Below are 27,301 nucleotides of genomic sequence, written 5' to 3'. Positions count from 1 at the left end.
TAATACCTTCAAATTTAAATATTACACTGTTTTGTCACTTTCTTTCCAATCGGGATTTTATTTATGCTACATTGAGTGGCAAACAAGCTGACGGCCCACCTGATGGAAAGTTGATATATATATATATATATACAGTATACTCCGCCTGTGTTAACGGTATACGCTGGCAGGGCACCAGTGAGGGATGATAGGTGAGAATAAAAAGGCAGGTCAGTTAGTCCAACGTCACGAATTCATCTGGAATTCAGCACGTCAGTTTCCAGGACCACGTGGAGGTCGACCCGGTTGGGCATATTGCTAGCAATGGAGCTGGTAGTCCGCATTACTAACAATCCCTTTCCCCCCCATTTCAAATAGTACTGTATATGTAAATATGACGTTTAAATTTCTACTAACACAAATTGCTCCCCACTAGTAAGAGAGTCAATCACGTACCCCGCACCTTTAATTAGTATTCATTAGTATATAGCCACGACTTAGATCACATTAGAAATGGTCTGTTTTGTATGAATTTCACACTTAGTACTATTGTTTTAGAGTTGATAATTAGTTTTGCACAGCATGTTAAGATATGGGTGGTGCTAGAAAAAGTATAGTACAATTTATTTATGACGATTACAAGCTGTGATCCGTAAAGTTATTTGGAAAAAAAATATTCAGTTACGAAATAATTCTTCTATATCCATTCAGTTGTGAATTTACTGGGTACAGAGGAATAACACCTGAGTCCTCGGGAATGGCAATGCATGGGGAGTATCATGGGCGAAACAGTAAACTCTGTTATGTCCATGGTACTGCTCATGTCTATAGGCGACGGTTACCACTTTCCATCAGGTGGGCGGTCAGCTTGTTTGCCATTCTAAGATGTATAAAAAATAGGTTGTCTCTTTTTTGGTATTTTAAATATATACATTTGTTTTTTTATTTGAATTTTAATGCACAATATACATGTACATATATTTGGCGAATATTACAATATTTGGCGAAATTAACACCAGACGGCGTTCTCTACCGGTCAAGCAGTCAGCAAGTTAGTACATACATATGCATATGTGTTTATTGACAGATGATGGTGCAATGAAGCTGTGGTAGATGTGAGTATGATTTTTTATTATTTGCTTATAAATGGTGATAAATTTAATTCATTTAGCCATTCAGCCGCTTAATTGTAAATGAGTAACAAACATTTAAGTATTTTTGTAAATTTCCACAATTGTAATACTCATTTTTTTTATACAATTTAGAATGGCAAACAATCTGACGGTTCACCTGATGGATAGTGGTAACCGTCGCCTATAGACATGAGCAGTACCATGGACATAACAGAGTATACTGTTTCGCCCATGATACCACCCATGCGTTGCCATTCCTGAGGACTCAGGTGTTATTCCTCTGTACCCTGTAAATTCACGCCATATCCCACCCTTCAAACCGAAACACAGCCATGCAAACATAATTCCAAGTGAATCCATCACGATGGGCTAACTGACCTGCCTTTCTATCTTCACCTATCATCCCTCACTGGTGCCCCGCCAGCGTATACCGTAAATACAGATCACCATTTCATTCAATATTCCATTATCGTATATTTAAAAAAAAATTATCCAGTCTACGACAGTATCAAGCCATTTTAAATAGATTAACAAACAAACATAACGTCTTTTGTCATTAAAACTGTAATTGCATATGCACTTAATTCGTGTAATGATTAATGATTGTGTTCATGATAACGTAATGATTCCAATGTGTGCAGTCAAATTGTCTACCAGTGATCAAATCAGGTTTCTTTGCGGAAGTCAAGTGTATTGCTTGATTTAATATCATCTAATGATTTGTAAACTATGTGTGCGTTATCGAATTTTGTGTATTGTAGCTGATTTTTTGATGGTATCCTTATTATATATAAAACTTTGTACCCCTTTTTACGAAAATTGCGCGGACGGAGGGGTATGAAATTTGGCACACTTATAGTTTACGTAGAGAAGGAGTGCAGAATGCTTATATTTTTTTTTTAAATATGCTAAAAAAATATATTAAATCAATAAAGAAATACACTACCATGTATTTGACACACGCACGAATAAATACTCTTTTGTTTATTGTTAAAGTCTGTGGTCAAATTAAGTTGAGAATAGATTATTTATTTTATTTATTCATTAGTACAAATATGTGTACATGGCGGACTTAATGCTAAAAGCATTCTCTCCTAGTCAACCATAGGGAAGTGTCAGAATACTCGAATGCGGTACTAGTAATTATTGATATACATACATACTAAAATTACATGTATAAACGAATAAATATATATGAATAACAAATATACTTACACATATATGACATATACTATATTATACACGAAATTGAGAATAATATAAAGCACTTACTGCTCGGATAAAGTAAAAAAGTGAGCGTGAACGCTTTTTTTGAAAGACGGTTTAGTCGGTAGTCTCTTAATGGCATCAGGAAACGCGTTCCAGAGTCGTGAAGAATATAGGAGAAAAGAGTTTGAAGCATAACCAGTACGGTGAGAGGGGAAACATAATTGTTTGTCTTTAATATTATTTGTCTATAGTTTTACTAAATGTCAAACGTAACCATAATAAATTCATTTATTACAATATATGTTATGGTCGAATTACGACCACTGCCAAGTCAGCCATTTATTATAAATGTGAAAGCGAGTTTATTTGCTACCTCTTAGTGCTTTAACGGCTTAACCGATCACTATGAAATTTGGTATAAACGTACTATATATAATATTTATTTATTTTTTATTTATTTACTCTTTATTGACCACATTATAAAAAATGTTTGGTACAAAAGGCGGACTTAATACTATATAGCATTCTCTCCCAGTCAACGTTTGGCTAAACAGAAATTTTATTATGCGGGGAAAAAATTACAACATATACAATAGAGAACTATTGCACACAATGATTATATAAATATACATACATGAATACATTAAACAAATATTACATAAAAATACATACATACAAATACAAATATACATATACAAATGTACCTACATACTTATAGATTATATACGATACATATTATATATGTGATAGTGAAGGATATAGGTTACTATTTATTTAGGTAAGTGTATATTCTCGGGTAAAAACTAGTATTTTAAATAGTCGTCATCTAAATGAGTTTAGTCATTGTGGTTGAAAAATTTTTAAGATTAATTAATTAATTAAGATTTTGTTGCGCAAATAACAAAAACTCCGACTTCAGTAGTGACGAAACTAATAATGAATTAAAAATAATAAGATTAGTAGATTATTATTTTAAAATGAATAAAATGAACTAACGAACAATGAGACGATTTTTTTTATACAACTTAGAATGGCAAACAAGCTGCGGGCCCACCTGTTGGAAAGTGGTAACCGTCGCCTATAGACACGAGCAGTACTAAGGATATAACAGAGTATACTGTTTCGTCCATGATACCTCCCATGCGTTGCCATTCCTGAGGACTCAGGTGTTATTCCTCTGTACCCAGTAAATTCACGCCATATCCCACCCTTCAAACTGAAACACAGCCATGTATATACAACTTCTTCACGGTAGAAACACGAATAGTACAGAGGTACCCAAGCAATCGACTTTTGTACAAAGTTTCCCTCTGGTTGCCAATATGCCTGCCAAGTGTGGCAACTATAGGCAAATTTCCTCTTTATGGGAGCAGCCTATATGGTATATATACAGTAGACAGTTAAAAACTGATGTGATGACGATGATTAAAATCAATGTAGTACTTGTAGAGTTCGTGTAATAAATATGCACAAAATGTACAGTCAAATTAATAACTTCTTCTTTCGGGAGTCACATAGGACACCATATTTGGTACAGACACTTGCAAATGTACCGACGTTATCTGTTTACGTAGTTGTGCGGTAGGTCATTCCATTTATGTATGAACAATGTCATGGATATTCTATTATCTTTATTATTATTAAAAAGAGGGAAGACTTCATTGTTTGTTTGTATTTATTTATTTATTACTTGTATTTTTGTTATACAACTTAGAATGGCAAACAAGCTGCGGGCCCACCTGTTGGAAAGTGGTAACCGTCGCCTATAGACACGAGCAGTACTAAGGATATAACAGAGTATACTGTTTCGCCCATGATACCCCCATGCTTTGCCATTCCTGAGGACTCAGGTGTTATTCCTCCGTACCTAGTAAATTCACGCCATATCCCACCCTTTAAACTGAAACACAGCCATGCAAACACAACTTCTTTACGGTTGAAACACGAATAGGACAGAGGTACCTAAGCAATCGACTTTTGTACAAAGTCTCCCTCTGGTGTTTGGAATGCAATGAAGTTTGACAGCTCCATTGCTAGCAACATTAGCCCTATTAGGTCGACCTCCACGTGGTTCCCCCTGGAAACCATCGTGAACGATTCTTGTTGAATTTGTCACAATTTGTCAAATGGTACTGCTCATGTCTATAGGCGACGGTGACCACTTTCCATCAGGTGGGCCGTCAGCTTGTTTGCCATTATAAGTTGTATAAAAAAAAAACAAAAAAAATTGCTAACAATCCCTTCCCCCCCCCCACCGGTGTTAAGTCCGCCATATGTACATAGTATCACTGTGCATTAACGTTTAAATAAATAAATTTTCCTGTTACGTGGACAAAGCTGTCGGTAAAAGCTAGTAATCTAGTAAATAGTAAATTAAACACCGTTCCAAGTTATCCACTAACAGATGTTAACCTTAACCAGCTCAATTAACCTCAGCAGCTTACTAACAATACGTCTAAACAATACGAGTGTAAACATTTCGAAATAACTCAATGCCCACATCGCACCTACGGATAAACAGACAGACATAATCTGACTATTAGTAACGTAAACAGACCCGTTTTATGTACGACACGCTAAATACATACAAAACAGAGTAATATCAGAATTAAGTTCTCTATTAGCATTAGAATTTCGACGTTGACTTGTTAACAAGGAGAATTATAAAGTTGAATACATTTTGTTATCCATTAAGGAGGTCTCCTTAACCGTGTGGTCCCGGCATAGAATGGGCCACCCCTTCCTTTCCCGATAGTGTCTTACGACGACTAAGGAAGGGCGAGTGATGGGCAGCAGCGTCCCTTTTAAAATATCAACAAATTCCAATTGTGTATTAAATAAAGATGTACAACAGGCAAGCTTAACTCTGTAAGAGTTCTCTTCCAGCAAACCCTGAGTGGAAAGGAGCATTAATTACTTATCTATTAAATGTATGAAATATTTTATTTCAAATAATAACATGAGTAATCAGCTACAGGTTGACGTGTCACGTGTTATTTTCGCTCCGGTTCCTTATAAAGTTCAAATGCGTTTTGACATTACACATTTCCCGTTTCCATTGTTCTTCCGCGATCCGATTCCGTCAGGAAAAAAAGAAATATTTATTGCTTTTTTTTATAATAATAAAAGAATAAAGCATTATACTTTATTATGAAAATATAAAACAAATATGGCGGTAAAAAATTTTGAATTAAATAAGTTTTCACTCAATTGACACTAAATCATACGGCAGTAAACCTATCGATTTTATTGATTTAAAAAAACATAAAATACTTATCTAAATTTACTTATTTATTATTAATATTAAAATAGATAATTGACAAAGGAGTAGACCTTTATGTAATCACTTAAAAACCATCCGATTATAACGGAAGCCGTACAACAATGGAAACGGTGGCCACCCGAACAGATCTGTATTATTTCGTAACACGCCGAGGTGAAGATGCACGTTATGACATTCTTCATAATTAGATCACGCGATACGGATGATTGCAGTTACGTGATAAGTCAACGCTGCGCCGGCGCAACGTAGTCTGGGGACTCTACCATGAAATTAAATTCCGAATTATCAAACTCAATTTCGTATTTACGTTCATACCGAAAACAGCAAAGTAAATGGAGCTTAATATTTTGTACATCATAAATCCAACAATAATAGTACAAAGAACCGATATTTTATTTACTTATTTATACTTTATTGTACACAAAATATGACAAACATATAATATATATAAAATAAAGATGTACAACAGACGAGCTTAACTCTGTAAGAGTTCTCTTCCAGCAAACCCTGAATGGGAAGGAGCATTAATTTTTACATTTTTTTTTTTATACAAATTAGAATGGCAAACAAGCTTACATTGTTTAATATCTTTAAACGGTAAGTATTATATAATTTAAAGATTAAATATCTGTTTCGTTCGGTCCCGAACTTTCGGTAAACATTTCGTGGTAGGCCCTCTGGATTCGTATTTAGAACTGTCTGTAACCTGCCTTTGATTATGTGAATTACTAGCAGAATAATGGACTGAAAAGATTTATTATTATATATGCCTCGTCTATAGAGTTTTCTGGACGATATAGATAGATATATTCCTCTGCCTAAATTTCAGTGCAGTCAATAGAAAACCCGTAATTTTATAGAATTTCTATGGGATATACTTACAGATTGATCTGAATGTTTATCCTTTCAGATAAAAAAAGAATTTTTACCATTCGGTTTATGGGGTTTAGATAAAAAAGTGGTTGTGTGGTCCCGGCATAGAATAGGCCAGCCCTTCATTTCACATGGATGTCGTAAAAGCCGACTAAGGGAGGACGAGGGATGGACAGCAGCGTCCCTTTAAAAACATCTCCAAAGCCTGACTGCGGTTGCCAACTACTGGCAAAACTCTCCAAGGGGAGGCTTATGTTCAACAGCGGACAGTTAAAGTCTGATATGATGATGATGAAGCAAAAAAATTAACAAAATTCAGAACCCCTCCTCTTTGAAGTCGGTTAAAAAAAGGTGGCTCTAACGAATTGATGATTTGCGGTTAGCTTTATTTTAGGTTTATTTCCGTCTCAATGTTTACGCGATAAAAACAGCCATAATGCGTAATTACGTTACGAGGAAGTCATTGTATGTATATTGAAGTTGTTTTCTGTCGTACTAATTAAATATATATATATATATTTATATATATATATATATATAATATATTATATATATAAATTAATGCCACTTTTCTCTAACTTAAGAACGGGCCTTTTAACTCAAGAACGGGCTCACCTATCCAAACCAAATGTTTAGGCTTTGTTCGCACTATTTAGTAGATGGTTTATGTGAAGTTTGAAGTTTGCACAAAATCGCTCGAGCGGTTCTTCATTTATCACATTTTTTGTAACAAATGAATTCAACAAATGGCGGATCAGTTTGTTAATGGGGATTTTTGTGTCAAATTAAAATTTTTTTAAGATGGGAATTGTGCTGTGAAACTGAAACTTTTTTCAGTGTTGACAGTACAATTAAAATAGCTAGCAATTAATAAAATATTTTTTTTTGTTTGAATAAATAAACTTTATCTTATTTTTTTTTTATTATTACACTTTATACGTAGCAAAGCACGTACCGGGCCGCTAGTAGCCGCACCAGTGAGAACGAAAAGGCAGGTCCTGTCGTAATGAATATATCTGGAATTCAGTACGATGGTGTCCAGGGGGACCATGTAAAGAATGAAGAGCGTCCTTTTTAAACATTCTCCAAAACCTAACTACGGTCGCCAAGTTGCCTACCTAGCGTGGTAACTACTAGATTTTGCTAGTAGTTATTACGATAGGCAATTGTTATTTTTTATAATTTGTATAAGTTTTTGAAGGAAACAATAAAGAGTTTTCATTCATTCATTCATTCGTATATTACAAGAAGAAGAATATAAACTATTTTCTTTAACTCGGCTTAGCGGGAGAAGTCACGGGCACAGCTAAATGTGTGTTACGTCACTAACATCAGTATGTATCTATTGCATTCATTACACTGTGTTTATTTCTCTAATATCGGACAGACCGCTTACTCTACCGTGAATGTATCCACTTATAGATAAAAGTGAAAAAAGACTTCGGCCCAGTTCACACGAGCGGCGGTGTAGCGTGCACGCAGTTGTTAATGCAAGTGATAGGAGATAGCGGATAGTGAATCGGATAATTACAGTTTTGAATTCTGCAATTATATAATTTTATTAGTTAATTTATTTTTATTTATTTATTCATTAAAAATAATTACAACATTATAACAGCAAAAGCCAAATCAATGTTATAAATCTTGTGTGCTAACATACAATATTTGGGGGGAAAGGGATTGTTAGTAATGGGGTCAAATAACCCCATCACTAGCAATATACCCTGTCAGGTCGACCTCCACGCGGTTCCCCCTGGAAACCATCGTGGCTAATTCTAGTTGAATTCGTCAGGATGGGCTAACTGACCTGCTTTCATCCTCATCAGTCATCTATCACTGGTGCCCCGCCACTGTATACCGATAGCGTAGACGGGGTTACCACACCATTATCACTTATTAAAAAAAAACATACAATATTATAATAAATGCATTTAACTCGACTCCAGATATTTTTTTTTTATACAACTTATAATGGCAAACAAGCTGACAGTCCACCTGATGGAAAGTGGTAACCGTCGCTTATAGACGTGAGCAGTACCATGGACATAACAGAGTATACTGTTTCGCCCATGATACCCCCATGCGTTGCCATTCCTGAGGACTCAGGTGTTATTCCTCTGTACCCAGTAAATTCACGCCATATCCCACCCTTCAAACCGAAACACAGCCATGCAAACACAACTGCTTCACGGTTGAAACACGAGTGGGACAGAGGTACCCAAGCAATCGACTTTTGTACAAAGTCTCCCTCTCTTTCTGAGCCGCTTCTAATATCTTTGGCAGGCTACTACTAAAAATAATAATTGATGTTTAGAACAATATTTAATAACCGTACTGCGTGAGTTATTTGTCTTCATTTACTTATCTGTATTGGATCATCATTAACACTACTGTTATCAATCAACTGTTGGACATAAATGTTCGTATGTCATGCCATTGAATGTGCCGTGGCCTTAGACTTTTTACTTTTGGCTTGATAATCATCATTCCTAATCTATTGAAATAAATTTTGGGTTAATTGTAATTAGATAAGTAGTATATATTTTTTTATACCACTCATATTTTACCACCTCATATTTTTTTATACCACTGAGTTGGCAAATAAGCATACGACCCACCTGATAGTAAGTACCGTAGATTATGAACGCCTGCAATACCAGGGCTAATGTTTGCAATGGGGGGAGGGGGTTGTTAATTAATGCGGACTACCAGTCCTATTGTTAGCAATATGCCCAACCAGGTCGACCTCCACGTGGTCCCCCCTAGAAACCATCGTGCTGAATTCTAGGTAAATTCATCACGATGGGCTAATTGATCTGCTTTTTCATTTTCACCTATCATCTCTCACTGGTGCGTCATTTTTTTAATTATTAATTTAAATATTTTAATTGTATGATAAATGACACGTAATAGTTAAACACTTACAAATATAAATAATTTTGGTATTTATTTAAATTTTAAAATAATGTATTAGTTGTTTTTCCAACTTCATTTCGTAATTGGTCGATTTTACTAAATCATCTCGTAGCCATATCAATCGTTTAATAAACAGTAAAACAAAATGTAACATGTTATTTATTTTGTTTCATAATTGCTGATCAATGTTAATTTTATTATAATCAGTGTTAATCTATATTTTTGCGTCGCAAAACCAACTTGTTCCTACACCATTAACCGCTGCCACTTATAATTTGGACGCTGAATACGGTAGCAGCCTTGATCTTGCTCGCGTAATTAAGTGCGCCAGTTTACGCGCGATAGCGCACGCGCAGGTGACGTCACGCCGCCATTGTTGTTTAATTGGTGCAGCCGAGTGCGTTGCGCGGTACCTTTAATGTCATCTTGATTGATCCAGCAATTTGTTAATGTTTATATAATTACGGATTTTCCCATCTTGTTTATTATTTCGAATCGTAAAACTGTAAGTGTTCTATATTAGAAATTGATTATGTTCGATTTAATTAAGTAAGTGTACTTTTAGATATCTTTGTTTAAGTTATGCTGTTTTATGTCTTATATTATTATAACTGTACTATAAGGTTGTTACGTTTCTGCCTACCCTAACGGGAGATAGGCGTGATAGATATATTATATATATATATTGTATTTTGGTTTATTTTTGACTCGATTCTATATTAGTTTTATCACGATTGAATTAGAATTATTTATTTCAAAATAACTTTTATTTAATTAATTTTATTATTTTTAATCTAGATGTTAACATATACGAGCAAAGCCGTGGAATATACCTAGTAAGCAATAAACATTAAACATTAATAAATGAAACACATTTCTGCTACATCTATTAAAAAACTCATTTGCCGCCATGTTTATTGGCAGTACGGCGAAAGATTAAAGATCGGTGTTAACATCAAATCAAAACTGTAGAGTATTACATCAAATGTATTTCACAATTAATAAGTTAATACACAATAAATGGATTCCATCGATTGGCGACGGCGCGTAATAAGCCGAACGGACTGACAGTACAATGCCGTCAAAAGTTATTTGTGAAAATCAATCACGGCCCGGATGACACGGCGCGGTTGTAAAATTGAAATTCAATAGTAAATGTCACTCGACTTATTGCTACTTATTGTGGTAGAGTGCGTTTTGTACACACGAGACGACGGCGAGACGAGCACCATGCGGTGCGCGTCGACTACTTGGGACGAATTAAGGGTGATCGCGTTTAAACGTGGACTTAGATGAAGCGAGTGAATGCTCTTAATTTATGTAGTAAGAGAGTAAAAATACAAAGAATACAAGAATATCGCATGAGGCCACTAAAGTAATGGTTATAAAGTAAATATTATACTAGTGTAAGAGATAGAGATACCAGCATACAATGAGCCACTTATTCCTTTCCCGTGGGTCTTGAAAAGACTAAGGGAACTTAATGGTCAAGGGATGGGTGGCAACGTTCCTCTAAAAACCAAAGGATAAGAGCGGTTGCTAACCCGTCTGACAAGCGTGGCAACTACTAGCAAAACTCCTTATGGTGGAGACCTATGTTCAGCAGTGGATAGTTAATAACTGATATGGTGATGATGATGAAGAGATAGTTGGAGTCGCAGACAATAAAGAAATAATAGTAATAAATGAGTTTATTGTTATTATTATTATATTAAAGAAAGACATGAAATGAGTAGATACGAAAGAACAGGCAATCCATAACTGTACAGTGTAACACAAGATTACATATAAATTTAGACAAAAGCATTCAGAAAAAAACAATAGTTGAGAGCAGTCTTAGTTACACAATTGAATTTTCGAATAATTTCTAAAATTTAATACTACATACTAATTTTGTCAAATCAACACAACTAATATATACAAACTTCTACAAATTATAAAAAAAAAACAATAATTTGTCTATTTTATTATTAATTTGTATATTTACTATAAAGTAAAACAAATTGAAGTTTATACTTTATGTCGTTGCCCGAAAGAGTAATATTATATTGTCTTGTCTTGAGTACTAAAGGACACTTCCATGATTGTAGACATTACGGCGCCTTTATTTGTAGATTTGCTTGTGGCGTCGGTCGGGGAAAGGTATGGCTCGTGTACCTACTACCAGCGGCTACCTAACTGTTTTCTTTTATGTACTAACGGGATGGAAGGTTAAGGAATGCCAGAAATATACCTATTCACATTATGAATGTATTTAATATCAAATTACTCGACAGTTCAAATATAGTTCTACAGTAAAGATTACAAAGATCAATGTTGCATGGTACAATAATTTATTTTTGGTAATTAATTTTTATTTAGTAGTTATAGAAACATAGTAAATTTTCTTTACAAATGATATAATTAAAAAGAAACTAATTAAATGAATACAAAAGATACTAATTAAATTTAAGTAAATTATTCTAATTAAATGACAGTAAATAATGTTAATTAACTAGAATAATAATATAAGTCAATTTATTTTAAAAAAATTAGTTAAATTGCATTATATTTGTATTATAATAATATATGTAGTTTAATATAGTAACAAAATCATCTTTCACCATTCCACATGTTACTTTCGATAAAAAAGAAATACCGAAACATAATAACGAGGCTGTCATTGATAACATTGACAAATTAAATATCAACACATCACCTGCAACCTGGTTTCCTAATAAAATCCAATAATGGACTTTATTTTGTGGGCGATAAAGTTTTTTTTTTGTTACCGCGAGGAGTGGAGATATGTTTGTGATGCGTATGAGGAGTGAAGATGGGCGATGTCAAATTTTCGCTAAGGCGTAATTAGAGATCGTACGGTGAGGCAAGGGGTCATGCGAACGGAGAGATAGAAATCATCGTCTATGCTGCGGTAATGAGTGGCGCGAATCAAGAGAGATTAGCGATTAAATTACGCTACGTTACATTAGTACAGTTCGTTTTTAAAGAGCTAATAGGACGAGATTTTCAAATTGAACGTATTTTTTTTTTATGTGATATTTTCTTTGTACTGATTTGGATAACTCTTTTTGTTATTAGCAGTCAACGATAAGTTTAACGTAATTAAGGTACAATTGTTTCCTTATAATACAAGTACTTTTTTTTTGTAGAAAAAAAAACAGAATTGCAATGATATAAAATATTATTTATGATGATAAAAATTTTAAAAGGCAGTAAAATCAGTATCGTACTATGTATTACCTATTACATTATTTTCTTAATAAAAAAATAGATTTACTGGAATAATTGAATTTTGAAAATTGATAAATGAATATTTTTAGATTCAAAGTTTTGTATTGTGCAATTAATAGATTGTCTATTAATTGTAAAAATAAGTAGATTTACTTAGTATAGTGAGCATTCTCAGTCATATGGTTATTTTACTATTGTAATTTATATAAAAATATAATGTATATTTATGAAACTTAAGAACAACATTGATTATTTAGTTATGTTATGTTTTCTTTAGTTGTTGTAAGACTAAATAGAAGAATAATATTTTCGATATATTTTTTTTAATTTTTATTTATATGAAAATCCAATATACACGCTTCAGTTTATAACTTGGGCCATACAATAATAAGCTTCGTTTGTAGTTAATTAAAATTAATAGTCGTAAACTGACCGATGGCATTGTACTTAATGATTTATAAAACTTCACGGCTACTTGGGGTGAGCAGCTATAATGAAACGGTGAACTGACGCTATGACACTATGGGGAAATTCGAATTGTTTTCCATACATACATCAATACGAAGCCTATAAATTTATTACAAGCGCTTTATTTCAAAACATTTTATAACTCATAATATATCTATCGACACCTGTGTAATGGTGTATAATTATACACATTCATATTTGAATGTATTTTTTTTTATTTATATTTTACAAGACTTATAAATATATTACTAGTTTTAACACGCGACTTCGCTCGGCACATATATATTGGCCGAAATAGAAAACAGACTATGACCTTCACCATTATTTTTAGTACGAATTATATCAAATTCCATAGTGATCGGTTACGCTGTTGAGGCGTTAAGTGTTAACAAACAGTATTAGTTAGGGGAATAATTATAGTAGTTAACTATACTATACTGTAGATATAGCCAATTAATATTTAAAAAAATCCGCATAGATAGATACTCTTTATTGTTTCCTCCAAAATATTACAATAGTAAACTTATTACAAATATAAACAATTACAAGAAATAATCACAATGTGAAAACAATGGGTGACCTTATCGCTAAAAGCGATCTCTTCCAGGCAACCTTTGGATGGAGAAGAGTAAAATATAGTTTTATCAGAGATATCTTTGAGCATAGTTGAAAGGTTACAGGCTTTTTTTAATGGGTGTAAATGGGATGATAAAGCCTGCGCTATCGGTATACATTGGCGGGGTACCAGAGAGAGAATAGGTGAGGAAGAAAAGGCGAGTCAATTAGCTCATCGTGACGAATTCAACGATAAATTTGTCACGATAGTTTCTAGAGGGAATCGCATGGAGGTCGACCTGATAGGGTATATTGATAGCATTGGGGACTAACCTCCCCATTACTAACAATCCCTTCCCCCCTTTATTACATTATTTCGGGATGGGCACGGAAAGGAAAAAAACAACACTACGATTTTACTTTCCTAGTCGTCATGACGGCAAAAGGCGTGATTCTACGAAGGACATAAAACATTTCTGTCATTCAACAAATCGATACACGATTTGTCGTTACCGATGTCGGTCGCCAGTTGGCAACGTGACGAGGCGGCCGTGTCTTATAAACAACGCCGTCGGATGTTCCGCGGGACGGCGGACTAGTATGTGATCACGACTCTATAGTACGTAGCGTTATTGGACGCGTTAAATTTTAGCCATCCATGCGGTTGTGCCGTCGAAAGTTGAGTACCTTAATAATGGTCTCTAAATATTTACGTTGAAAGTTTTAAATATATGATATCTATTTATATTCCGAGCTATATATATATATATATATATATATATATATATATATATATATATATATATATATATATATATATATATATATATATATATATATTTATTTTCAATTATTATATTTACTTTCTTATATTTTTTAACAATATATTTATCGAAACCATCATGTTTAATTCCGGTACATTCGTCATTATGAGCCGACAGATCTGGCTGCGTTCTCGCTTATTATCTCTCACGCAACTAAGAATATTACATTCTACAATGTAAACCGATAGAGCTGGGGGTCACTATTATATTTTATTCTAATATGTTGGTGACATTTTATACATATAATTTATATAAATTATATATAAATTATATAAATTATTATATATATTTATATATATATATATATAAATTATATATATATATATATATATAAATTATATATATATAATTTATTGTGTATAGGTAAACATTATCAGCTGTTACTCTCTCTTATCTATCCCAATAAGGATAATAATAAGGAAGTACCGCATTCGTGATTACATACATACGTACATCCTAAAGGTAGAAAATGCTTTCTTTAAGTCCGCTATTTGTACTATATTTTATTTTATTCAAGAAAGTCATTTAAATAAATAAATTTTGATAATTATAATAATAATAAAAAAAATACAGAGTTTGTTCTGTGTCATTCTCATATCAATTTTATCATGGTTAATTTTTTTTAATGGAGCAAAATATAAGATTATTGTGATTAAAAATTTAAAAAGTGCGTTATATAAGTTATATTTCCTCCGCTACACGACGAGTGTAATACGAAACGGAAAGTAAATCACACACGCGATTCAGACGGTAATATTGTAGTGGTACATTCACAATGCACTGTAGCTTCCATGAGTACATACCATAAGTGTAATGAAAAAAATATTATTCAAAAATGCTTAAATGTAAGCTTTTTTAAATAAAAATATTTATTTATTTAACTCTTTATTGAACTAAAAACATAAAAATACAATGACATATAAACAATTCAACTGTAAATACAAGTAGCATGAAGTACAGGTTACAATATAGATAGACAGATACTATTTATTGTTTCCTCCAAAAGATTACAATAGTAAACTTATTATAAATATAAACAATTACAAGAAATAATCACAATGATGAAAACAATGGGCGACCTTATCGCTAAGAGCGATCTCTTCCAGGCAACCTTTGGATGGAGAGGAGTAATTATAAACAATTTGGTGGGAGGCACGATGAAAAATGTTGTTAGTTCTAAACATGGGAGATGTGATACATATAATAATATAAATATTATCCCTACTCATTATTATATTTATATACATTATACAGGTACAATAGGCAGTCTTATCGCTAGGGCGATCTCTTACAAACAACCTTTGGCTAAAGGAGAACATATAGAAGTGGCTGGTGGCGCAAGAGTGAATTAATAATTCTTATGTATAATGCACAAAAACGTCATACATTTATTTCATTTTTTAACTGGTAGAGAAACGTCACGCTGTTCGGTTTTAAGTTATTCGTATGTACATTATTCTTGTATTAAAGTTCAAATAAATAAATGAAAATTACTATTTATTCATTATTTCAAGTTACAATGACCCATTTTGTTATTAGAACTTGTTCTAAGTCATTATTCTGAATTAATATTATAAAGGGGAAAAATTAGATTTAAAAAAAAATTAATTCTCTTATGGAAAACTACATTATAAGCGATTAGTTAGGATTGCATTTTATTATAAAATCATGCGAGGTCGGGGCGGGTTGCTAGTAAATTATTAACATTGAAGTGGTGCTGTCTACCTCAGTTGAGTATTTTTTTTTTTACAACTTAGAATGACAAACAAGCTGACGGTCTACCTGATGGAAAGTGGTAACCGTCGCCTGTAGACATGAGCAGTACCATGGACATAACTGAGTACACTGTTTCGCCCATGATACCCCCCATGCGTTGCCATTCCTGAGGACTCAGGTGTTATTCCTCTGTACCCAGTAAATTCACGCCACATTCCACCCTTTAAACCGAAACACAGCCATATATGTATAGGAACAATTGTCATATCAGCCTTTAACTGTCCACTGCTGAACACAAGCCTCCATCTTAGGGAGTTTTGCTAGTAGTTATCACGCTTGGCAGTCGGATTGGCAACCGCAGTTAGGTTTTGGAGATGTTTTAAGAGAAACGCTGTTGCCTATCCCTCGCCCTCCCTTAGTCGCAGCTTACGACACCTACAGGGACGGAAGGGGTGGCCTATTCTATGCCGGGACCATACGGCTAGATTATTATTTTACATCGAGACACAAAAAACATATTAAAAAAAAAAAAACAATGACTTGAAATGTCATAAAGTTAATATAAGATTGATACGAGAAAAAAATCAATTGAAAACAAAATGATTTTTCAAATTCGACATACGACGACGGTTGTTGATGATCCGAAATGGCAAATACGTCGCGTTGTGGCGTGTAAAAAAATATGGAAGACACATAAAAACAGTTGAACATTGTTGATGAATTAAAAACAGGTTTTGTGTATTAATTTATATATAATTTAATGCGACACGCCATCTCGTGAACTGTGTGATACGGTATTAATCTTTTGTATTTTTTTTTGGAATAGGAATTATAATTTTTGACCAAGAGCAAACTTTGTGTGAATGCAAATAAGAACACGATTGGTAATTCATTAGCAATTAAGAAAAATATATGACTCCAAGACATGTTTGGAGAGAATGTTTGAATTTATAAAAGCAACGGTTTGTTTACGCGGTTATCTCGAACTCGTATGTAATGAGTCACCTTATGTCCTGAGTTTAGATTTTTTAAATATTTCCATATTGTTGTTAACGAATGACACGATACATATTTTGTCGAATAAATAAATAAATGAAAAAAATAAATACTTTGAAATTAGGTAATGAAAAACGATTATCAATTGTTAAAATGGGTAACACACATAAATGTACATACAAATTGAGGGCTCATTTTTTTTAAGTCGCTTAATAAACTACATAATTTTACTGATGTGTCGGATAGTGTACACGCTCCTCAACATTACGATTATGATGTCATTACCGACACGTGGGAACTGGAGTGCGGGCAGGAAGGCCACGGGGTTAGCACGGGTTACGGCGTTTAGGGCTCGCATCACGTTGTTGCATCTATCTACAGGTATACTATTCTTGCATCCAATCTCAATTTCTATCTATTTATATAAATAGTAAGCTTTTACTCGCGACTTCGTCCACGTGACCGGGATAGATAGATAGATACTCTTTATTGTTTAAATTTATTATTATTGATCCTCTTTATTGTATAAATATAAACTATTACAACAAATAATCACAATGAGAAAACAATGGGCGATCGTATCGCTAAAATCCTATTCTTTTTCATTCCATATGGGACGTGTATATATAGCAGTGAATTTACGCCTATGTAAATTCACGCCATATCGCATCCTTCAAACCGAAACACAGTCATGCAAACACTTCTTTACGGTTGCAACACGAATGGGACAGAAGTACTCAAGCAATCGACTATTGTACAAAGCCTCCCTCTGGTTAAGTATAACAAAGTAACACTAACATATATAATACATATTTTCGATGACCATACAATTGTAAATAAACACAGAGAGAATGTAAAGTTAAATACTTTACACTTTACATCTTTACCGATAAGAGGCCCAATGTCAAATCGGATAATTACCCAACGAGAAATATTCACGACAGTTGCGAGAGTTAAAAAACGCGGACAAAGCTATGGCTATGGCTGTGTGTTGCAAGCGACTAATTTCTTAGCAATTAGCCATCGAGCTGAAAGGAACCGGTGGACCGTTAGCGCGAAACGTTTTCGAAACGACCCAAACTTAACAAGATAAGGTTCAAGTTTTAGAATCGTTTCACGACATTACCAGATGTCTACCCTTAATGATTTCCAATGATTTCTCTTTGAAAATGACTTGTCTACTAGTGATAATCGTTCGCGTTGTAACAGTCAATGGTTATTGTGTTAAATTTATATAGATTTTTTTTTTTAGTTATAATACAACAAAGATATATCTGGAGTATAGCTTTGCTTGTGATACTTGGAGACTAATCCAGAAAGAAACAAATAAACTTGAAGTCTTTGAAAAGTGGTGCTGGAGATGAATGGAGAAAAATAACTGAAAAGATCGAATTAGTAATGAGGAAGTGCTATTTAGGGTTAAGGGGAAGAGACAAATTATATATACCAGAGGGAGACTTTGTACAAAAGTCGATTGCTTGAGTACCTTTGTTCCATTCGTGTTTCAACCGTGAAGCAGTTGTGTTTGTATGGTTGTGTTTCGGTTTGAAGGGTGGGATATGGCGTGAATTTACTGGGTACAGAGGATTAACACCTGAGTCCTCAGGAACGGCAACGCATGGTGGGTATCATGGGCGAAACAGTATACTCTGTTATGTCCATGGTACTGCTCATGTTTATAGGCGACGGTTACCACTTTCATCAGGTGGGCCGTCAGCTTGTTTGCCATTCTAAGTTGAATAAAATATATATATATATAACTGCAGCAATATGGATTTTATTTATTTTGTATATTAATTAACCTGACTCTAAGGACACTCATTATTATACATGGTTTCTTTCATACATGCACTTATATTACTTACATACACCCACTCTAACTTGCCTACCTTGCTTTAGAAATATAATTTTCGTTTGTATAAATAAAATCCATTATTGGCTGTATTTATAAGAAATTTAGCATGTAAGTTATTTTTTTAAGTGCTGCGGATTTATGTATTAAATAAATAAATAAATATATGAATAAATATTTGAACGATTAATTTTAATATAATATATAAAAATCACGCTAATCTCCGAAATCGGTCAACGAATTTTAATAAAATTTTACAAATCCATATTTATTTATTATTTTTTTATAAATTATTCACTACACTTACAGTATCTCACAGCATAACAAATATTGTTTGTTCTAACTTGACGAGACAGACTATTATTACGCTGATAATTAAAAAATGAGCCTGGTAGATTCAATACAGCACCCAGCAAGGGTCAGCTAATTAATAAGCAGAGTACAATAGGCAACAAATCACTAATTGGACGAAAGTCAATAACCCGTGATGTTTATCATGTTAATAAATTGCGTGATAAAGACATAATATTGGTTCATATCCATAATGCTTGGCGTGGTGTCAATGGATGCAATTATCTGTGCGGCACAGTATAATTATGGGCACGCGAACCGCAACACTGGGAGGCTTTGAATGTTGAATCTGGAAATGGAAACTAGTTGTGTATTATTAAGTTAATTAATGAATGAATCATCATTATTATACCAGCTTTTAAACGTCCACTGCTGAATATAAGACATCCCCTTGTGGGATTTTGCCAATGGTTACCACGCTTGGCGCGCGGATTAGCAACCGCAATTAGGGACTTAGAGATTTTTTTTATACAACTTAGAATGGCAAACAAGTTGACGGCCCACCTGATGGAACGTGGTAACCGTCGCCTATAAACATGAGCAGTACCATGGACATAACAGAGTATATTGTTTCGCCCATGATACCCCCCACGCGTTGCCATCCAGGGGTTATTTCTCTGTACCCAGTAAATTCACGCTATATCCCACCCTTCAAACCGAAACACAACCATGCAAACACAACTGCTTCACGGTTGAAACACGAATAGGACAGAGGTAACCAAGCAAACGACTTTTGTACAAAGTCTCCCTCCGACCATCCAAACTCACAGATTTTATACCTTCTTATTAGTATAGTAGCATGATGTAGTTTTATTTCCTCATCAATATCTAGAGGAATCATGCCTAGTTACCAATTCTCTTGGAAACAATATAGTTGATTCCAATATTGGTTTAACTTTAACATAGTATATTTTGTAAAATTTTCACGAATTCATATCATAGTATTGTTCATGTCTATAGGCGACGGTTACCGCTTTCCATTAGGTGGGTCGACAGCTTGTTTGCCTTTCTAAGTTCCAAAACAAAAAAAGAAAAAAATTACAATTAGGGCAAGTATTAAAAACAAGTCTTGGAAGGATAGTTCTTCTTTTCTTCTGTTTTTTTTTTTCCTTTTGTTACATTATCCTGTCTTTTATGCTTTGTTTCCTTTTTCTTTACTTGACTCCTGTCATTTAGAGGTAAAGGACTGATATACTATTGTGTTATTGTTCCGTGATTCAATGAAAATCGCTCATACAATTTGAAACAATGCTTTACAAAAGGAAATTATTATTTGGCTTGAATTTTTTTGTTGGTATATTAATTTAATAATTAAAAATTATGTCCTACTAAAAAAAACCGATTTCGATTGTAAATATTGTGTTATCTATTAATCCCGTCAGTTCTTAATCGATTTGGATAATTCTTTTTTTTTATCTCAAAAAATATATTTACAGATTGATCCCGTAAATATTAAAATAGGTGCATTAGTTTAGTTTTTAGATCAAAATAAATGGTCAAAATGACTAAGGGAGCTGATTTTGGCAAAATGGGCAGCAATGTCCCTTTTAAAACATCACCAAAAGCCGAACTTCGATTGCCAACCCGACAGCCGCTTGGCAACTACTAGCAAAACCTCTATTATATGTGAAGCTATGTTCAACAATAATTATTAATCATCATCTCCTATCCTTATCCCAATTATTATTTGGGGCCGGCGTAATATGATTTTATCCATATTATTACTAAAGGATTTATATAATACTTATTACTACAACAATAATTATTAATATAGTACAATACCAGAGGGAGACTTTGTACAAAAGTCGATTGCTTGGGTACCTCTGTCCCATTCGTGTTTCAACCGTGAAGCAGCTGTGTTTGCATGGCTGTGTTTCGGTTTGAAGGGTGGGATATGGCGTGAATTTACAGGGTACAGAGGAATAACACCTGAGTCCTCAGGAATGGCAACGCATGGGGGTATCATGGACGAAACAGTATACTCTGTTATGTCCATGGTACTATTCATGTCTATAAGCGACGGTTACCACTTTCCGTCAGGTGGGCCGTCAGCTTGTTTGCCATTCTAAGTTGTATAAAAAAAAACCTTTAATCCTGCCCATTCAACCTAAACTATATATTTTATAAATGTAAAACTTATTTCATCATAATTTCTTAACTCTACGACAGCGTTTAATTAGCTAACTATTTATTTACTTCACTGCCTCGGTCCTAGATCGGGAAATTATAAAAAAAGCCACGCGTATACGAACAAGCCCTGCACTGGAATGAGCAATCGTCGCAAATTGCACCTTAAATGGCATACAAAGCATTAATTAAAGCATAGTTGACGAGAAAAACTAAAGGCATTTCGCTTCAATCTCAATTAAGTATGCAAATAAGCTATTTAGGGATTTGATGTTGATATCTAAGTACTGAGACTTCTGCAAAATCATTATTACACAAAACCTGTTTAAAGGTAGATATACCACTTTCCATCAGGTGGGACGACAGCCTTTTTGCTATTCTAAGTCTTTTTTTTATGCAACTTAGAATGGCAAACAAGCTGACGGCCCACCTGATGGAAAATGGTAACCGACGCCTGTAGACATGAGCAGTACCATGGACATAACAGTATACTGTTTCGCCTATGATACTCCCCATGCGTTGCCATTTCCGAGGAGTCAAGTGTTACTCCTTTGAACCCTGTAAATTTACTGTCATATCCCACCCTTCAAACTGAAATACAGCCATGCAAACAACTGTTTCATGGTAGAAACACGAATGGGACAGAGATGGCCAAGCAAATGACTTTTGTACAAAGTCTTCCGCTGGTAAAAATAAGTAAGTTGCATAAAAAATAACATATTATATGATTTTTTAAACGTTACTTGAATAAGCTATATGCGATGTATACACATAAAAATGTAATAAAGTTTTATATTATTATATGTATTAGCCATTAAATGTCCACAGCTGAACATAGGTTTTCCTGTAAAAAGAGTTTTGTCAGTAGTTGCCACACTTGGCAGGTGAGTTGGTAACTGCAGTTCGACTTTGGTGATGTTCTAAGAGGGACGCTGCTGCCCAGCCCTTGAGCATTACGTTTCTTTACGTTATTCGCCTCTTACACCCACGAGAAAAGAATCGGTGGTCCAATCTATGCCGGGACCACACCGCATGGTACAAGTAGTTTGTGTATCTATAAACTTTATTAATATTATAAATGTGAAAGTGAGTTTGTTTGTTAACTTATAGTGCGTTAATGGCTTAAAAAGTCACTATGACATTTGGTATACACATATTATATGGGACGGAGAAGAATATAGGCTACGTTTTATTCCGGTCAGTTAACATATACCAATCACGAGGATGAAGTCGCGGGTAAAAGCTAATAATTCATATATAAAATAGAAGAATTTGTCTACATATTTGCACGCGCTAATTTTCGGAACTACCAGTCGGTTTTGTTTTATTAATCGAGGATAGAAAGGTTTTGTTTTAGGTTATTAATCAAGGATAGCGAGCTTTTGTTTTGGGTTAATAATCGAGGATAGTGAGTTTTTGTTTTTGGGTTATTAATTGAGGATAGTGAGCTTTAGTTTTGGGTTATTAATTGGGGATAGTGAGGTTTTGTTTTGGGTTTTTAATTGAAGACAGTGAGGCTTTTAACCCTATAAAATTACGGGTGAAACCACAAGGTAAAGTCACTGTAATTTAATTTCACTTTAATTTAATTGTTTGCAATAAACAAAACAAGTAAACAATTAAATAATAATCCGTGGCCAACTGTGGCAAGTCAATAAACTGTTAAGAGTTATAATTTTGACAAAGATACGGATTGATAAGTGAAGTGGCTGAACGTAGTGGCTCGACGCTGGCTCGATGTTAATTCTATTAAACAATTGTTATTGTTCGTTGTCACCGAGATAATGTTACGTGTCCGCCGCGTGGTTTTTGTTATTTTTTTTATCGCACACCCCGTGGGAAACGTTCGCATGCCCGCCATATTGTCTCGGCCGTAACATTATGTTTTTATTACTGTTTTTAAATAATCTTTAAAATCGTACATAATGGCGAATTGTTCAATAGTCGATTTAGAATGAGGTCGCTGCGATTTATTTGTTTGTTTTGTCTATTTTTTTGCGTTTAATTACGTTTTTAGCGACGATTATGTGTTCGATACGAATTGGTTTTGTCAATTTGTGATTTTATAGCTTTGTAATTGTTTAATGTGTTATTATTTTAAATAGAATTGATATTAAAATCACGGTTTGATGGAATCATGTTAATATTGTACATGCGAAAGTTTGTAATGGGATAGAGTTAATACATAGCAATGTTTATATATTTTAGTTACAGTATTTATATACTGGTCCAATAACGAATATATTAAAAGTCTGTTATTAGAATAATTTTAATTAAATTGAATTAATTTTTAATTAGCGTCATTATTATTTTAACCGTTTCTTGTACATTATTAAACAAAGGTTTTCGCTCAGTTATGTAGTATTTTCTAAAATAATATATATGTAATGTTACACGATGATAATGTAGCTTCTTAAAGGTGAAAGAATTTTTAAAATCGATAGAGTAGTCGTTGATTTTCTTTATTACAAACAAACAAACAAACAATCAAATCTTTTCTCTTTATAACATAAGTATAGAAGTACAGACACCATAGACTACTTAAGCAGTCTATAAATTGTTATCTTTAGCTCGAATCAAATTTTCGATTCGAGAATCGTTACAAATCATCACAAATATCTTGCATAATTTTGTTGAATTTTTAGTCGAGTAAAAGTAATGATTTGTTACAGACTCTACCCTATTTCGTAATACTTTAATTATGTTATAAAGTTATATTATAAATTATTATAATAATAAATATATATAATTACACCCAATAATAATAATTATATAATAAATTAAATTGATAATAGGTGGCTACAAGTGTTTGTAGAGTTCAAATTAGCTTTTAAGAACTTTCCTATCACGTATGGATATAAAAATTTGTAATAAATATTATTATAATTTGAATTTATATTGTGCGTAATATTTTAGTTTTTATGGGTGTAAAATGTTCAGCCATGCGGGCCTTATTGTTATTATTTTAATCGCAACTTTGTAAGTTCTTCGCAATTTCAGGACATGTTCGTTGGGATAGCAGGTAGTGTAAATATTCTATTGCATACCAGTTATGGTGTCAGTAGGTGACATACTCATTATCATATTTTTATTAATATAAATTTTTATATAATTAATTATATTAAATCATTAATATATTTAAGTAAACGTTTATTTTAGTTATTAAATATATTTGTTTAGGAATTTTAGGATAAAATTAATAAACATTATTTTAACATTATATTTGACCGTATAATTTAGGTTTGATTTTGAGGTGCCATTCTAAATTACTTATCTGTAAAATAAATAATTTCATTTCGATATTACAGCGTAATCTTTATCTAAATGATCATGATGAATAAACAAAGTTTTTAATATATTTATGTCAAAGTTATTATAAATTTATAATGTGATGGTCCACAAAACGGTAATTTCACGAAACTATTAAGTTAAAATAATGGGTTATGAGATATAAGTTTAGTAAAATTGCGCTTTAGAATCGACGCCACTATTAAAAGTCCAATCGAAAATGTAACACGTTTAGTGTAATTAATACCCGATTTTAAAAATTAGTAATTAAATTTTATCAAAACTAAAAATTTCATACTAATATATAAATTAATTATTAATGATTTTAAAATTTATATACTATAAATATCACAATCAAATTTTTTTAATTAAGGAAATATTAGTCTGGAAATTATTAAGTTTAGTAAATAAATTCACTTGAAATAGTATATTATATTCGAAACGAAGGTTATTAAAATTATATATATAAGTATAAAAAAGAATAAAGATAATGTTTCTTTATAAGTATTGATCGTTACATTTTAGCAACAATATTGTATTACAATTGTGTCGAAAATGTAAAATAGTCAGTTGTCACATAGGTGTTTATTGACCCACTTCATATTTGTAACCCGCGCGCGCGTATCAAGTGAAACCGAATATTTTCATATATTATGATTTCACACTATTTATTACTGAAATAAAGTATTTATCACAGTTGAGTAGTTTTATTTATTTATTTCTATACTTTTCTACAGTTATTTATAGTACAGATATAAGATTATAACAAAAATGTACACAGACGGACTTATCCCTTAAAGGTATTTTTCCCAGTAAACCTTGAGAAACCGAAAGGCGAAAGTGTCTATAGGATTTGTATTTTTAATTCGGAATATATAATTGAATATTTTATGCCAATAAAAATATTTATATTGAAGTATTAAATCAATCAATCAATCATTGATTTGCATAAATATAGGTAGTTATAAGTTTAATGTTGTATAACGTGTAAAGCACTATGTTTTATCGTCATTGGGTCAAATATTATCTTTACATAATGCCCCTTAGATTATAATTTTTAATAATAACAATTAAAATAATAAATATTTTATGTTAATTGATACCTGTTATTAGAAATATTAATATAATAATATTGTGATTTCACTTTGTGTTATTTTGTAATATCACATTGTTTTTTGTGAATACGATTGGTATGGAGTGCGTTGATGTCTTTTGTAGGTATAACTCCCGGAATCCAGGACGCGTCATTTTAAAAGTTAAAATTATATTGATTTTACGATTTTATAACTTTTATTACAATTTAACTAAAATAAAATCTTTGTTACGAAAGTAAGTTTTATATATTAATCAAGAGAATAACGGGGTCGGATAATTGTATTAAACACTGCTTACCTTTATTTCTTTGGTGTGATTTTTAACAACTGAATCAGCTGGTTGTGCGAAAATTAATCCAGAAGCACTTCACAGAGAATTTGTATACTTTCCAAAAAAATTTTTCAAAGTCAGTAAATTTCACTAGACGACACGTAAACGCTGTGCTTCAATTACGAATACCTTCGATTTCAAATGTCACCAGTCCAGTCACTTTCGATGAAAACAAACAAAAATGTCGCCGCGAACAATTTACAGGAGCCGCCTAACTGAAAACGCAAACTGAAATCGAGCGATACGCTAAACGACCGCACTGTTAAGTTTATTGTCTTTTCTTTAACTATTTACACGCTATTTAATAGTCTACGAGTAATGCAAAATATATTCTAGAAAAAAAAAGAAAAATTTAAAAAGTCCGCACACTGGCCATTTTCTATTGATGGAATTGCAATTGCGGTTTGCGATTCCATTTTTGAAAAAGTCCAAATTTCGAACGCGAGTCGCGTGTTGCCTGTACGGCGCGCGCGCACGAATGCTCGTGGAGGAGGATTCGGAGCTTCGAATGCTGAAGGGGCGTGGTCAACTTCTAACGCAACGTCTATCCGTATCGCTGTCTCTATCACTTGTACGGGTACGGTTGTATACCCGTCTTTGTCTCTAACGCTCGGTGCGTTACCGGTCTCGGCGTGGTGGGATCGCGTGAACTTTGCCACTGCGCCTGCGCCGGCGTAGCGCGATTAATAAAACGATACGCGCGCGACGTTATAGATCGCGACGCGATTATCTTAACTCTATAGTTTAATGCGATTTGGTTGCTTTTCTTTCACGTATAATCTCCATTGTGAAGGTAATTATTAAAACGTCCGTCCAATAGAAAGTTGTCTTATGGGAGTCGACCTCTCAACTGGTATCCGAGTAATACGATCCATCCAAAAAATTTGCATAAATCGTCAATCGAAATTCGAGATTAGATACATTTATATATGAGTTATTGTTCTGTTTAAACGACCGATTCGATTATATTCCATTCGATTATTTTCAAATCGGTACGTGTTAAGGAATCGTGTACAAATTATAGAAGAATAGCGGTTGTTTTTTTTAAACAATAGACTTTTTAGCGTAGCGT

At 33.2% G+C, this 27,301-nt stretch overlaps 1 protein-coding gene across 2 annotated transcripts in view; it reads right to left on the bottom strand.

Annotated features, from left to right (window-relative positions):
* Positions 1-26,694, bottom strand: part of LOC113521143 (knirps-related protein-like) — a 116,655-nt gene extending 89,961 nt beyond the window's left edge. For both annotated transcript variants that reach the window (XM_052894062.1, XM_052894063.1), the window contains exon 1: positions 26,197-26,694. The gene's annotated coding sequence lies outside the window, so the exon portion shown is untranslated. The remainder of the gene's footprint in view (positions 1-26,196) is intronic.
* Between the last annotated feature and the right edge of the window lie 607 nt (positions 26,695-27,301).

The sequence above is a fragment of the Galleria mellonella genome, unplaced genomic scaffold (genome assembly GCF_026898425.1).
Source record: "Galleria mellonella isolate WM207_F2 unplaced genomic scaffold, CSIRO_AGI_GalMel_v1 utg19, whole genome shotgun sequence".
Classification (NCBI taxonomy): Eukaryota; Metazoa; Arthropoda; class Insecta; order Lepidoptera; family Pyralidae; genus Galleria; species Galleria mellonella.
The sequence above is the reverse complement of the archived record's forward strand: the minus strand, read 5'-3'. Positions and strand labels throughout refer to the sequence as shown.